The following is a 17,171-nucleotide window of genomic DNA, read 5'->3' on the forward strand; positions in this document are numbered from 1 at the left end:
TGCTAATGTGATTGGAACTGCGTAAAGGCTGATTAAGACACAACGATAATCGCTCAAAAGATGTCACTCAAGAAACTTTTGAGGGACTATTGTCCCCGCTTGTCTTCTGCATCCAGATGTTTTCTGCACGGAGCGCCCGGCTGTTATACAGCCGATTGCTCCGTGCTGGGTATGGAGAACAGAGCTGGACCAGAGTCTTCACCAGAGTCTTCATACCAAGCCTGTTATCAGGGACGGGGTACAGCTGAAACAATAGTATCAACTGTATCCCGCTGTGAATCCCTGATAAGGCTGATTGTCTTCTTTTAGCACGCTTAACGATATCTGCATGATGTAAGTGCAGTTACACAGAACCTCCAACTCTAGCTTCCAACACAGATGTAAAACCGGCCTAAGGGGCAGAATTTATCCTTTTAGTACCCAGCTATCTGGTTTTCCAGATATTTGTACTTGCTATTATTGAGCCATATAAGATTGAATACTTCTGCATATTTTCACCGACGTTAACAGCCAGAAACCACATAACAATCTATGTGCTTTAAAGCAGCATAAAATGCTGTCTGGTAAACCACAGGGGCGTCCCTGTACAGGAACAAGATCTATTAGACAAAGTACAATGCAGCGGTCAATCCACTGATTTCAATAGCAACTGTGAAATACTTCACCGTGGTGCCCGCTGTGGTGGCACTGCAGGGAAATGTAACACTTGGTGCCAGGTTCCCCTACAAATTACAGCAGACTGCTGGGTTTCCAAGAAGGATAACTTGTCTTACATTGTGTGCCTAATGGGGACAGAACTCAATATTAAGTGATGTACAATGCTGATGTACAAAGGAGTTAAAAAACAGGATTGTACAAAGTGACAAGTCTTTTAAGTATGATTAGCAGTTTACTTTACAGGTAAGTTTTGTAGACCGATTTCATGGAACCGCTTTTTATCAATAAGATAATATTTAGAGCTTTCGCACGATTTGCAGGTGCGTTTGCGATCTGCATCTATATAGACCCAATGCTTTACAATAGGAGTGGTCACATGTCCATTTTTTAATTGGATGCAGCGAAAATTATAGGACACAATGATTCGCAGAACGCATGTAACTGTGTTCTGCGCAAATCGGTGTTCCTCTGTATGTGCGCTCAATGGGGCCGGCGGCAGCAGTGCCGACCCTATTGAGAACATTTACTAAAGATCATTCTCCTCTGCCACAGCTGCCAATCACCGCCTGCTGATTACTACTGAAAGCAGTTAAGGAGAAGAGCCAGCTGGACGCGGCTGAGCCCCGGCAGCTGCAGAGGGGTGAGTATTGATTTTTTTTTTTTTTTTTTTTACAATTTTTTAGGATGGTTTTCGGGGAAGGGCTTATATTTGAAGCCCTTGCCCGAAAATTACTACATCGCTTTCTGGCAGCCCATTGCTTTCACTGGAGCCAGCTGTATTGCCGGTTCTATTGAATTCAATGGGAGAACATCGTTCTCCTCTGCCACAGCTGTGACACAGCTGTGGCAGAGGATAGCAGGCAGCGCTCTTTTTGAGTGTACAAACGCCCATGTGACCGAGCCCTTTGGGCGGATAAACGCTGTTAGCAGCGTTTTTTTTCCGCCGTGACGCTGGCTTCGGTCACGCGATTTTTTGAGCGCATCAGCTATGCGCACAAAAAATCGTGCGAAAAAACGCCCATGTAATAAAACTAAGCCCTCAAAAAGTAAACTTGCCTATCAATTAGAGGCCTTGGTCACACGGGCGTTTTTTCACGAGATTTGCGGATCGCATGACGGATGCGCATCCGCAAATCGCGTGACCGGGCCGACGATTCGCCGAAAAATCTGCAGCTAGCAGCGTTTTCAGCGAAACGGCCCAGCGCTGCCCGCTATCCTCTGCCACAGCTGTGCCTATCTGCGTTCTGCGATTCGTTGTGTTCTATATATTACAGCTGTGGCAGAGGAGAAGGATTTAGTATATGTTCTCAATGGGGTCGGCGCTGCTGCCACCGGCCCCATTGAGCGCATATATAGAACACAACGAATCGCAGAATGTAGATAGGCACGTTCTGCGAATCGTTGTGTCCTATAATTTATTGCGCATCTGCATAAAAAGCGGACATGTGACCGATCCCATTGCAAAGCATTGGGTGTATATATGCGCGGATCGCATGCGCAAATTGCGCGAAAAAACGCCTGTCTAGCCGAGGCCAGAGACACATGAATGTGTATTTCCTCTATTTGCATGTATTCTAAGCACTATAATAAATTTTTGTCTCTCCTAGAAACTGCATAAAACTGCTCATCAGATACGATTTAAATGAAGACCAGTGAGCTGTGTGGTACCCCATGGTAATGAAAATGAACTAATCTGCTTAAAGTTAACTGAAGGGTGAAAAACATTTTAAATATACATCAACTATGGGGCTGGCACACTTGATGGTGAAGCAGGTCACCAGAGTCTGACAATAGGGCAGGAAGTAACATCTTTTATTGCTCTGTGTCAATATTACATTTTGTTTTTGCTGGTTTCTTCCTATATACAGTAGCTCACAACCCTCGCAGAGAAGAAGAAACCCCTGGCTTCTATATTTATGACTTACTCCCTGAAAGGGATTCATTAAGATGCTGCTTTACAATAAAGTTAGTTTTTATTCATTCTACAGGGATTTCCATGACATATTTTATACAGTACTTGTTTCCCAGACAGAAACCAGAATTGATATATGAACATTTTAGATCAGTCAGAGCATAGCACCACTGACAACTGCAAATGGGCAGGATTTGTTCTCGCCGCTATATGTGCAAGATTGGATGACATAAAGCACTGTCGTTTCTAAAGACCTCAGAATTCAGTCACGTACAAACAATTTTTGAGGTTCCCTGTGACCCGATTAAATAATCTATTATTATGACTTTTATTATATGCTATATTATATGTGAGATTTACTCTTTTTTTCTGAATATGTTGTAAAATATCTGTTATAATTTCTCTGGAAGCTTTTATTCTTGAAGGGCACCATACAACTTTCAATACTGTGACAAGTTGTAACATTTAGAAAACACTAAATATAGTTGTTGGCTTGTGTATCTTCGCCTTAGGCTATGTCTATATCATGGTCCATTTGTGAATTTTTCATTTTGGCCAGAATACAATTGTCTGCCACAGGGGAATAGCTATAGGGGCTGTGGAGGTAGCTGTCACACCCAGGCCTTAATGCCTGAGGGATCCTAAATAATCTGTGCTAGATAAGAAAACACCTAGTGTTATAAATGGAGCAAGATAGTTGTTGGGGCTATGAGCCTGTAAGAAAAAAAAAGAAATAAACTGCATAGCTCGGCCGCAAAGTTAGAGGTATAGCCAGTAGTAAGAGGGAGCTTGTGATCCCATGTATAAAGCTCTGATGGGAACTCATCTAGAATGCTGTGTTCAGTTATAGAGATCTCATCTACAGAAAGACTGACAAAGAGCAAAAATAATCAGGAAAGAGTTACTCTGGCTGAGACCTACCCAATATACTTGGGAAACAAGATCTTTTCTAAGGCCTCATGTCCACGGGCCCGCACGGTTTCCCAGTGCAGAATCCTGCAGCAAATTCCACCTGGCCTGCAGACATGAGGCCAGAAAATACATCACACTCACCTGCCCGGACGATGCGGAGCTCTCCTCTGTGCAGGCTGGATCTTCTTTCCTCTGCACGGCGGAAGCGCTCGGGACGATGGTGGCATGTTGCACGCATGCACTGTGCTGTCTTTTTTTTTATAAACTCCTACTTTCCCGCAGTCCACGGCATGGACGCAGTGACAGCTGGGTCCATGCCATGGATCCGGACGGCTTCCATTGGCTTCAATGGAAGCCGCGAGAGCCGTCCGTGCGGGAGAACCGCACAAAAATGATGCATACTGCGGTTGTTTTCCCGCACGTGCGATCCACATGCCGGGGGGAAATGACATCTGCAGGTATTTAATTACCTGCGGGTGCACAATGATTCCCTTTGGGCGTGGATCGCATTCACGGGAGAACCACGCGGATTTAATAAATCTATTTTCCCCATGGACATTGGGCCTTAGCGTGCTTTCTTCTGTATTCATCTACATAAAGAACTTCATTTGTAAAGCTTGGAGGAGAGAAGGGACAGGGGGAACATGATGGAGACCTTTATATATATGTTGAAGGTATGTTAGGAAGCTAAACCCTAGAACAAGGGACACAATCTGAGATTAGTTGGAGAAAATCAGAAGCATCGTCAAGAAATGTTATTTTACTGAAAGAGTAGTAGATGCTTGGAACAAACTTCCAGCAGATATGGTTGGAAAATCAACAATAAGTGATTTCAAGCTGCCTGGGATAATATGGGATAAAGAAAAATAATATGAGGCCAGAGTAGATAGCCCGTGTGTTTTTTTTCTGCCATCCATTTTCTCCCGAACATCATATCTATCACTATTATAATAACAGTGGTTCCAGAATGCTGACATATGAGTGTAAGAGAAAACAGGACAGTGGAACAGGTGAAATGAATCAGATTTTGTGTTATGTAAAAATATTAACAGACTTGCATGGCTTTTTGGACAGCAATCCCCAAAAGAAAGTATTTAACTGGCACATGTTGTGACGAACTACTTCACACTTTGTTAGTAACTTTATAACTTAGCTCATAGAGAGTTCTGAGCGAGGGGTCTCCTCGACGATGCCTATATGCCCTAATAGACGTTTGGAAAAATGCTGTCCTTTAAAAGTAAAAATATATATACATTTTATTACATATTAAAATATAAACACAGATGAAGGAGATGTTCAGAGGAAGTCTCTAAATTACTACATAGTTAAAGTAAACTCAACTATACAATGTGACTATGCCAATAGCTATACCCAATGAAGCACCATTTCCAAGCGAACAGGTGCCATACTACCAATATGAATAAACCGATAGTAGTGGCAGTGTCACTCTAAGGGCTTCTTCAGACAAGTACATGTGCAAATATGGTCGCAATTACGGAGCGTATTTGCGCATGAACCAATCAAAAGTCTTTTTTTAACCGTCCAAACGTCATACTATTGCACGTGGAAAGAAAAAAAGATGAAAGATAGGGCAGAGTATGAAGACTATATACCGAAAAGATAAGGCAAAGCCTATCTTTTCTTGCACATAGGGATATTGTGTGAGAAACACGCTCGTGAAAACGAAACCATTGAAAACAATGGCTTGCTTCATCACATTTTTTTATTTTCATGCAAGCAAAATGTTCCAAAAACACAGTTGTCTGTCGAAGCCTACAGCCCCCTGCTATGTAAGCATAGCCTCAGAGTTACAGTCTCACTGCACCTTAGTTCCATATTTCGTAAATAGCCTCCTCAGGAGAAACGTCAGTGCTACTATTTGTCAAGTTGTGCTCCTGGGATCTGTAGTTCTGTTGGGTTTCCAGGAATGGTTGATTCGGCTGGCTGATGGTTAGATTTCTCAAACCAGTCAATCGCCACCGGTCTACACATAAATACCAGCCCCTCGCATTTCCTTTCAAAACCCACATGTTCGGAGCCGTGCATGTTCTGCTTTAGTGAGAGAAGCATGCATGAGGTTCTGAGTGGGATTTCCCGTTTCTTGGTGTGAACAGCGACTTCTTCAGTGTCTGTGTAGGTGACCAGACATGAGGTTTGAACAGTCCCGGTCAGTGTGTATGTTTTTTCCTTGTCTGGAGTTGGTGTGAACAGTTACCTGTTCAGGGTGTATGTCCCTTGTCTGTTTGTGTGTGTGTGAATGATGTCCTGTTCAGCGTATATGGACTACTCTATTTATGCAGAGCCAGCCCCCTAGGTTTCAGCGAGGGGCTGTCTCTATTGGGACAATCGCCCTGCTGGTAGGCAGGACTCTTAGGGTTAAGTTGTCTTGTTAGAGTAGGGACTCACAAGAAAACGAGGTCCCTTGTTGTGGTCTCCTGAGCTTATGCACTTTGGCCAAAGTACTAAAGCCCAATGTCCATGGGCAGGTTTGATTTGTAGAATCCACGCAGGGCACCCGCGCAGAAGATCCACAAATCAAGCCGCCCATAAGGAAACATGGTCATCGCAAATGAAATAAAGCATGCAGATTTGGTTTGTGGACCTTCTGGTCTGGAGAAAAGATTGCAGAATGCTCCATTTCAGTGCAGGTTATGCACGGATGGCCCGCAGATTCTGCGGGAAAGCAACATTTTAAAAAGAAGAAACTCCCCTGTGCGTGTGTGGCGGTGCGCCGTCCGGTGCTTCTACACGCATCCGCAGTAAAGAAAACGATGACCCGTACGGGTAAGTAGAAGACACGCGGTGTCCTCGACTGCAGGCAGGGTTGGATTTTGCTGCGGGTTCCCGCATGTGGAATCCGATCCGTCCGTGGACATGAGGTCGAACTGATACCTCATATTTATTAGGTGTTTCATCGGCTTATGTGTGTTGGTATTATTGGGAAGTGTTTTGACGTTTGTCTGTTGTTCGCACACACTTCCGGTTTATTTGCCGTAGCTTCACAGTACAGACTGTAGTTGTTATCAGGTATTTATGTTATTGGGTATGCATGGTTCCTCTCTCTGTGTGAACACATCTTTACAGTTGTCCTGAGCATGGTGCGTCTTACGCTCAGGTGAACATGTCAAAATGTCTTAGCCAAAACTGGGTTGTGGCCGTGTAGGTCGTTTTCCCCATGGCCTGCATGGACATAACACTATACAGTTTAAATAGCTGAAGGACATAATCATATGAACAAAGATTACCAATAGAGCACTGGTCCTTGGTGCATGTGCCAAATCAAGCAGGAAGAACGAAATGCCCCACTTGAGATACTCCAACACATCTGCACATGCTCAGACATCTGATGCGTTATAGACAGGGGCGTAACTATAGAGGATGCAGGGGATGCGGTTGCACCCGGGCCCAGGAGCTATAGGGGTCCCTTAAGGCCTGCCTTCTCCATATAGGGAACCCAGTACTATGAATAAAGCAGTATAGTTAGGGGCCCGGTTACAAGTTTTGCATCAGGGCCCGGGAGCTTCAAGTTACGCCTCTGGTTATAGACCATTCCAGACATTAATAGACAGTGTATTCAAGACATAGTACTAAGCTGTATATGAATCGATCTTTTTAATTTATAAAGGAAAACATGACAAAGAATGACCTTGGACTTTTCTCGACAGATATCAGGAAAGAGAAGATGAGAAACATTAATGTTTTTTAAACTCTCTTCAGGATCTAGAGTTCCAACTTGTGCAAATTTCTATTAAATGATCTACGGTACTATGAATTTTTTGTTTCCCCCAGTGAAAAAAGAAGCGTTAAATAGACTAAGAGATAATTACCAACACGTGATAATTTCCCATCATCACATAAATCTCTGAGTTGCACTTTAAGACAGATGAGATATTTTACATTCAGAACACTCCCAGAATATTTACGGCAATTGTCAATGTAACAGCAGCTCGATAAAGGTAGAAAGACATAAGTTATTCTTTATCTTGACAATTGGCTTCTAAAGGCAATATTAGCATCACTTCTACGGGAACATCTGACAAGGACGATAAAAGTACAATAGAATTTAGAATAGATAATAAATCTGGGAGAATCACGTTTCAAACCGTTGCAAAAACCACCGCACTGGTCGAGTTGGAAGAGTAAGATGTAGTGCATAAATTCAGCATGGTCATGGGAATGGTATGTCCTCAGTGTTTCCATGTTTTTGGTACTTTGATGTCCTCACACACTCTAAAAAGATATTAATAGCTTAATTAGCTTCCTATGAAATTCTCCCTCAAATGTACAGTACTGTGTAAAAGTTTTAGGCAGGTGTGGAAAAAGTGCTGCAAAGGAAGACTGCTTTCAAAAATGCAATGTTATTATTTTTTGGGCTAATTAACAAAATGCTAAGTAAATGAACAAAAGAGAAATCTAAATCAATATTTGGTGTTACCGCCTTTTACCTTCAAATTGGCATCAGTTCTTCTATGTACACTTGCACACAATTTCCGAAGGAACTCAGCAGGCAGGCTGTCCCAATCATCTTGGAGAACTTACCACAGTGGATGTCGGCTTGCTCAGATCCTTCTGTCCCTTCATGTAACCCCTTACACAAACTAAATGATGATGAGATCAGGGCTCTGTGAGGCCATATCATCACTTCCAGGACTCCTTGTTCTTCTTTACGCTGAAGATGGTTCTTCATGACATTGGCTCTATGTTTTGGGTCGTTGTCCTGCTGCAGAATAAATTTGGAGTCAATCAGACACATATTTTTGAAAAAAAATCTTACTTTATAGCTTTTTTCCACATTTGCCTAAAACTTTTACACAGTATTACATGAGTGTCTATTCATGGACCGAGGTCAAAATAAGGAACAGGCAGTGTATAATACGAGGGAGAGAATGCACAGCTCACAAGACAATAAGTATTCTCCATGTAAGGAAAATAATGAAAAAGTAAGCAGCTAATCAGATAGCAAAAGGTAAAATTTGATTCTCTTTTTATACTTGGCGCAAAAAAGTGTCACATTTTTGAACATGGCTATTTTGTGACTTTTTAATTTTTTATTTGCTGAAGAGAAATAACCAGTTAAAAGGTTCTTTATTGCTTTCCTTTAAAACATACATGCTTGGGACATGAGGAAAGATGTTCACAGCAAGGTAACAGCCGTTGCGCATCTACACATGCTTCATCCTGGCCAGTTATTTCATGCAGAGCACCACCATATGGGTTCCAGGTGTTCTAGGAGATTTTTTTCTATCCAGGATTGTGAGTCAACAGCGTTGATCTCCTTTCTTCTACTACAATAGGACTTTTTGCTTTTTTATGTCAGCCTCAGCTATTTTTTAAAAGTGGGTGGGGCTTAGTGATAGTGGGTGTGACCACTCACTGCCTGTCACATTTGTTATTTATATCGGTAGACTGGCATATATTATAGCTGACATCTATGCCAGCTCGTAGCTGGCATATATTTCTTTTTTTGGTGCAGGAACAATCCCAAGAAGCACTTAATGTATTAAGAGGTATGCGCTGGATGAAGGGGTTAAACTTAATTTGCCATTTCTTTGCACAGTCCTCCAGCTTCCTAAAATCCCTCTGTAATATTGTATTATCCTTATTATCATCTTCTGTACTGATTACTTTACAGAGCTTATTATCAACTAGAAGCATTTAAATAGAAGACGGTCTCTTTAATGCTAAAAGTTTAGCAACTTTCCAATATACTTCATATACTTCTAATACTACTGTACTTCTCCCAGTGAAGAGGTTACTATTATTGTGTTCCGTCTACACAATTCACTGTGTGCTGAACATCCTGAACTCATACCTTGTTGTGAAGCTTATTGTTGCTGCTGACAGCTACTTGCCACGTTCTTTGTACCCCTTTTTGGAGCGCACAAGGTGCCTGACAGACACAGGTGTCATAAAAAGATACAAAACCAACTGTCAGGTTGTAGCTCAGTGTATCTTGTTGGATTACATCTTTCATGCTGCTAATTTTACAGTCCCATTATTTTTCCTCTTACGGATATTTCCTCTTTATTTCCATAAAAGCACAACCAAATTCGATTTCCACATTTTTCATTTATTTCCATGCAACCGAGATGCATGCCAGCAATGTAAAAATAAATACAAAGTACCCAAAATACAGCAGATAGACATTCTCACATTTGGTCTAGTTTTCTAGACATGTTACAATGCTCCAGCAGCCCCTGAACACCTCTTACCTGCCTCTTCCAGATGATTACTGGCAGCATGTGGAGCCGACACACAGTGACAGGACTCCCTCGTGTTTCAGACCACTAATTTGGACAGCCTTCTCCTCATACATTTTTCATGTACTCCTCACCATGTTATTTTCTCCCTCACTGAAGCATAGTGTGGCGCATTTGTTTGCTGAACGGTTTCTGCAGAAATTGCTGCTGAGTATGATTTTATATGACTCTGCCCGATATCTGTCTGAGGGTGGATGTGACTTTCAAGGTATGTAGAAAGTTGCTGCTGCAGCAATATACGTGTTGTCAACATCCACGATTGCTTGTATGGCTCCTGGAAAAGAAAATGCATTTTCAAGGCCATGGAAATGTCATTAGAGCAAATCAAGTTCTACAATACACATCCCGCCATATGCTCTGCTGGCACAAGCACGCAGCTCAATATTCCTGTTAACCTGTTTTTGCCAGTTCTGTTCTCTTCATCTCCTTATGTAACCAAGCAGAATTAGTTCAGTTTAAGGTCAATGATATTTCATGGTTTTCACATTCTATAATTCAGGATTAAAGCTGCTGAGACCAGAGAAGAAAAGTCTATGGCTTGATACATACCGACACGCGCTCTTGCATTTCCCTTCTAACTGAGCTGCATTCTATTCAAAGCAAAGAGCAAAGAAACAGCTTGTCTTGTTCCTTTCATGCGATGCAGCATTCTTTGACTTGCAGTTTTCCTTTGCGGCTTGAATTTGAAATATTTAAAGTTGGGTTGTTGCGTTATTTATAGGGATCAATTATTCAAGATATTTTCTGATCAATTAACAATACAAAAGTGAAGTACATGACAAACTTGTGTGTGGGGGGGGGTGTACTAGTGTTTAAAGAAACTCTGTCCCCTACTTGTAGGCAGGACTCCTGGGGTTGAGTTGTCTTGTTAGAGTAGGGACTCCTGAGACAATGAGGACCCTTGTCATGGACTTGTGAGTTTATGGCCAAATTAATAACTAACGACTCATATTTATCAGCTGTTCTATCTGCTTATGCGGGTTGGTATTATTTGTATTTTGGCATATGTCTGCTGTTGGCTGTTTGCACATGCATACGATTTATCTGTAGTAGCATTACAGTTTGTTGTTATCTGGTGTTTGTGTTGTTGTGTATGCATGTTCTCTCTCCCTGTATGAATACAAATTTGCATTCATCCTGGGCATGGTGCATCTTGCACTCAGGTGAACGTGGCAGAATGTCTCATCTCTGGTGGAGATAGGTCATGTTCTTTGGAGCTCTTCTGCTAAGCTAAGTAGTATTCTTGTTCATTTCTATGTTAATGCAAATTGGTGCTTTTGTTGTCCGTTTGTGTTTTCTTTCTGTTAGGTGTAAGAGTCAGTGGCCGAGGCACAGGACGTGGAGATGCCTTTTTCGAGGTGATAACCTCACTTTTAGGCAGGGTTGTTCCTTTCTAGAAGTTAAGGTGAGCTTATCCCTTCCTTCTTTTGTTTTGATTCCATTGTTTTTTTTTGTTTTTTTCACCTCGGGCTATGGTCTGCTCCCTGTGTGAACACAGCCTTGCTTTCATCCTGGATGTGGTGCATTTTGCATTCAGGGTGAACATGACAGTGACGTTTCCTGAACTGAACACAGTGTTCCAGATGTTGTTTCACTAAAGGTCTACAAAGCAGGATCACAATCTCTCTCTTTCTACTAGTTATACCTCTACCTATGTAACCAAGCATCCTACTTGTTGTCCCTGTTGCCTGATGACACTGGACTTATTTTGAAGCTGTCAGAAACCAGAACCCCCTAAATCCTTCTCTTCTGAAGCCCTGGATAACACAGGACATCCAATATAATACTCACTCCAAGGATTCCTCCCACCCAAGTGCATTATTTTACATTTGGAAATATTGAACTGCAGTTTCCTTTGTTTGGACCATTTATTCAATTAAGCTGAATCATTTCCCATGTTTAAGACATCAGCAGACCAAATATCAACCCTATTGTATACTTTTGTGTTATCAACAAACAGACAACCCTATTAAATTAAATCTTGTCCTATGACATCTACAGACTTATTAAAAAGAATAGGACCCAGAACACACCCTTGTGGTCACCACTTGTAGCTCATCCATCTTCACAATACACTCAGTTAACAACATTCTGATATATTTCAAGCAAGTCTTAAATAGTCCTCCAGCCATCTCATCCAGATGAAGAAAGAATGGAGAGGTAGCCACTATACAAGCAACTACAAGCAAATTCGGATAGCCCCATTACACTTCAGTAGGATCTGTAGAGGTTCCATTGGTTTCCACTATTTTTTGATGGCAAGAATAGTGCTGCAGACAATGTAAGGGGAGTGGGGGACAGTGTGCTCTGTTGTTCCTGACAGTTTTGCTTGCATAATGTTTTTTTGGGGGGCTCTGAGGGCGACCTGCCTCTTGTGAGAGGAGGGTAGTCCGGTAGATATATACAGAGACAACTTTGGTGGGTTAGGAAGAAGGAGTTGTTAGGGAATGCTGATGGAAGAATGTTATGAGCAAAATGCTAACAAGCTACGCAGAGACTTATTGAGCAAGCTATGCCTAAAACTGATCAGCAGTGGTATATGGTCTAGACAGTGGGACATTGCAGTTACGCACGCCGTCACCTGGTTATCCTGAGTAAAAAGGTACTGCTCAATCTAAAGAGAGTCACCTCTCCAGCTATCTTATAAGTTACCAGGTAGGATTGCCACTTTTTGTTGGAAATAAAGTTTGTTTGTGAAAACATCAAAGAGGCAGTATGTGGTCCCACCTGATTCGCCCAATCAGGACACCTATCCACATAGGTTACAGATCCCTGGCAAGGAACATCAAACCCGAAAGCTGTGGGACTATACCCTTGTCTTGCTAGTTCAGTGTTTCCCAACTCTGGTCCTCAAGGCACCCCAACAGGTCATGTTGTCAGGATATCTTATAGTTAGAACACCTGTGGCAATGTCTGAGGCACTGACCATAATTACATCACCTGTGCAACACTGAGGAAATCCTGAAAACATGGCCTGTTGGGGTGCCTTGAGGACCGGAGTTGGGAAACACTGTGCTAGTTGCTGCCCCCATTATAATCCTTATCCACCTGGCCCACTCCCCTCTACAACTCTACTATTCTTGCTCAAGAAAAACCTGACCGAGGCTCTGAACACAAGTGTGAAAAGAGTCTTAACTGGATAATCTAAGACTTTTAGTGAAGTGTTAAAAATAAATTTTTCCTCTAATCCAAGTGCTCTAAAAACGTAAGGAGAGCTGTATTAGCTTTCATCATTCAATACTGTATTTACATGAATTGCCATATTCTATAACTTAATGTTTGGAAAAAAGATGACCGCCGTCTTCTTAAATAAGATGCAGACAGAATCCTCTTGTCCGCACCTTTTGGTATGATGTAGCTTGCCCGCTCTCCTATCTGATGCTATTAGGATTATCATTTATGTTACCATTGGGACAATGAAATGATTAACAATAATAGATTTCATTTTAAAGTTCTGTCAACCATTCTTTACATTTCTCTGACTGATTTCTGTTGCTCAAAAAAACCAACTATTTGCATAAACACATTACCACACTTGCATAGAAAACAACCAGACAGTTATTTCACTAACGCAAAACTAAATGCTAAATGAGGCATCGTACGTTTGTAGTAGTCCTGGGCAGGAAAGCATCAGGAAATCATTTTGATGGCACTCATTATAACTGTGACGGAATAAGTTGACACAGACAGGAATAATGGTCCATGCAAATTCAACTGTCCGCTCCCCTTGGTGTAACCATTTTCTTGCAATATCAGGAAAGCCATGCCATACAAAGCCTGAGCTAATAGAATTCAGCAAAATGACAGAGCAGATGCAGTGATGAAAAGCACAAAAATATTGTGAAACTTAATAGTAACACACCGAAGATTAGTATCATTCTAGATATAAACGAATACATATAAAGTCCTACATATTCTCATACGATATAGAGGAATAATGGATTTTTTTTTCTACTGACTTATCAGCATGAAGTCAGTATCTCACCCTCAATGGGAATCACAATGTAGTTTTACTATTTTACTATTTATTTGCTTAGCTCTTACGTACACATTAAGGGCTCAGTCATACGAGCGCTTTTTTTGCGCACCTATGTGTGCAAAAAACTGCGCTCCATGCATTAGCAAAATGCGCGTGACCATGGCTCTGTGACCATTGGTTCCAATGGGGCTGGTGCTAGAGCCGCTGGCCCCAATGGAAGCAATGGGATGCAGGCAACCCCCGCAGTGATTTTCAGGGAAGGGCTTAAAATATAAGCCCTTCCCTGAAAATCATCCCTAGCTGTAAAAAATAAAAAATATATATACATCAACTGTCTGCCACTGTCAGACTCCGGCGCTACTTGTCTCTGCAATCCCGGCACTGTTCTGAAGCTCTTTCAGTAAAATCCCTGCTTCCTGAAAGGGCTGTGTCTGATTGGATGAGCACTCAGCCAACCACAGGCAGTGCTCAGCCATTCATTGAATGACAGCTGAGCACTGCCTGTGATTGGTCACAGCGCTCAGCAAATCACAGGCAGCGCTCAGCCATTCATTGAATTCAATGGGAGAAAATCGCGATCCTCTGCCACAGATACAGTATGTCCTGTACAAGTTGAGGTAGGATGGAAGTACCCAGACATACTTGTAGATTCCCTTTAGCCAATTTCAGCATCTATGTTTGCTGTCAGTTAATAGGAACATCCTCGTCTATATCCAGGGGCTGGAACTCTATACATACTTGATAATGCTCAAAACTGAGTGTGCTGCAGTTGTATTCACTTCACGCAATCCTCTGTAAGATACAGACTGGAATCCATGCTGATACATTTTAAGCAAACTATTAGGGCAGGAGAAATATTTCTGTTGCTAATGTGTTGCAAACCATCAGGTATAAACTGAATAAGGCTAGTAAGGATTTTAGACCTTTGGATATAAAGAGAAGAGTTCCCATAGCAGAATTTAAAAACAAGAGCAGGCACGTTTGTTATAGTGCCCGCGCTACTTTATTGTCATATTTTGCGTGATTTATAAAGTATTTTTACAGCCACGTTCATCAATTTTTTTGCACCACTTCTTTACATTAGTTCTGCTTTGCTCAGCATTTCTCCATTGTGTTGGATTCTGTAGTGTCGCTATACTGGTGAGTAGCAGAGCACAATGGATGATGATGGATGTGTTGGGCATGAAAACATTCAGTGTTCCAGTTCATTCCAAAGGTGATATCTGGACTTTGGGCTGGCCAATGAAGTTTGCAGACGTTATGCTTCTCAAAACAAGCCTCAATACTATGTGCTGCATGACATGGTGCTCGGTACCAAAGAGACAAGGAGCTGTACCAAAGTATTGCCACAGAGTAACTAATGCCACATCATCCAGACTGTCTCTGTACTCATTGGCGTTAAGGGTAGACTTCACTATGTTGGTGTAAGTGCACTCCTTCCAGTCCATGCTGATATTTGACCTGTTACCAGTTCTTAGCTGTTTTTAGGAAGTGCCTGTAAATTTAAGGTATTAATGCATCCTAGTATAGTGGACACTCTTTTCAGATAGGGAATACCACTGAAGTTGCTCAGTTCGATTTGGGTGATGAGGTGGTTAAATGCATTGACTGGTGGGAGTTGGCTAGCTTTAGATTGTATGTTTAAATTGACTCTCCAGGAGAAACAAAAATGGCTGCACCAACTTCTGCCTGATATACACTGCAATAGTATTCATCATTAGTCTAAAACACTGCACCTGTTTTGATTGAGCAGTGCTGTGCACACGAGCAATGCTGGCCGGTAAGATCAATATCTAGTGTCTTAGACTACCAATGCTTACTAATACACAATGTACATAGGTAGTCAGCCATCTTTGTTTCTGAAGGCTTGGTGAGGTTACTTTAACTTGGATGCCTGTAGTGTTCTTTTGTGGGGTTTTATGGTATGGCATGTTCAAGAAGAAGCTGTGGGGTTTTCAATGCAGGGATTGGGGCCTTATTGTTTTATTTGCTCTTGTTATATGCTTTCCAGGTTGCCTGCCATGGCTTGTCTGGATCGTGGGACATGTATTTGTCTTTTAGAGATTTTTGAGGGCAGCAGTCAGGCCTGATGGGCATTACCTAGGTTTGCAGAGGAGTAGTGCAAAATTGGAAACTATTGTGTTGCCCCGAAAATTAGACACTGTCTTATATTAATTTATACCCCCAAAAAGTCACTAGGTCTTTTTTTCGGGGACGTCTTATTTTACTTACCTAGTAGGTGCAGTCCAGATCCCTTCCGCTGCTCTCCAAAGCTCTGGCATGGTTCCCATAATCCTCGGCCACCCATACAAGATCACTTTGTGGTTACAGGATTAATGAATTCTGCCTCCATGAAGTGATAGCTGTGATTGGTTCTTCATTCGCTGCTTAGCCAATCAATGCAGTGCTCGGTGAACCAATCACAGCCACCGTGTTGCGAAGGCAGGATTTATGAATTGACTGCGCCGCAGCTCAGCAAATTCATAAATCCTGCCTCCACAACACGATGGCTGTGATTGGTTCATTAAGTGCTACTCAGCCAATCAATGCAGTGCTCGATGAACCAATCACAGTCATTGCATTGATTAATCGAGCGCTGCATTGATTGGCTGAGCAGCGCCCGAAGAACCAATCCAAACCATTGCTTCATAGAAGGGGGATTTATGAATCCCGTAACTAGAAAGTAGAATCATAAAATGGTAGAGTTGGAAGGGATCTCCAGGATCATCTGGTCCAAACCCCCTGCTCAATGTAAGAGACTGCAGGAACCACGCCGGAGCTCTGGAGAGCAGCGGGTGGGACCAAGCCTGCTATTTAATGTATTTTTTTTTCTTAATCCAATGCAGCTAGGGCTTATTTTTGGGTAGGGCTCATATTTTAAGCCTCTCCGAAAACCCTGAAAAATCTGGTGAGGGCTTATTTTTTTGTAGGTCTTATTTTCAGGGAAATACGGTATAAACCTTTCTCCCCAACAATTGACAATGCATCCTCTGCTGTGAGAATGTGGGAAGAGCAGCATGCAAAACACTGCAAGTCCAGGCAAAAAGTTCATAATGAATTTTGTTTAATCCCCATTTAAGAAAATCTTACATACACCTCTGCTGAGGGTTTTACTATATTTATAGGCTGCAACACATTGATATATATGCCAAAATTTAACTTAAAAGGTTTCTGAATCTCATTTTATACAACCTTTTTTCAAAGTGTAGAAATTAAGAAAATAATAAATAAACAGTTACTGGTACAGGCTGAACATTATTCATTTGTTTAAGCTGCAATGACTTTACAGTCTATCCATTTATGCCTTTTGGCTGGGAAAAATAGTCTGATATTCAGATTTCTCACAGGACCCTGTCACAACATGCTAAAGAAAGGTTGCTGACAATCTTGCTTAATCTCCTCTGTTGTTGGTCCATTAGATTGTTCACAAGTACGTTTTTCTGTCCTTTCC

The sequence above is a fragment of the Eleutherodactylus coqui genome, chromosome 5 (assembly GCF_035609145.1).
Source record: "Eleutherodactylus coqui strain aEleCoq1 chromosome 5, aEleCoq1.hap1, whole genome shotgun sequence".
Lineage (NCBI taxonomy): Eukaryota > Metazoa > Chordata > Amphibia > Anura > Eleutherodactylidae > Eleutherodactylus > Eleutherodactylus coqui.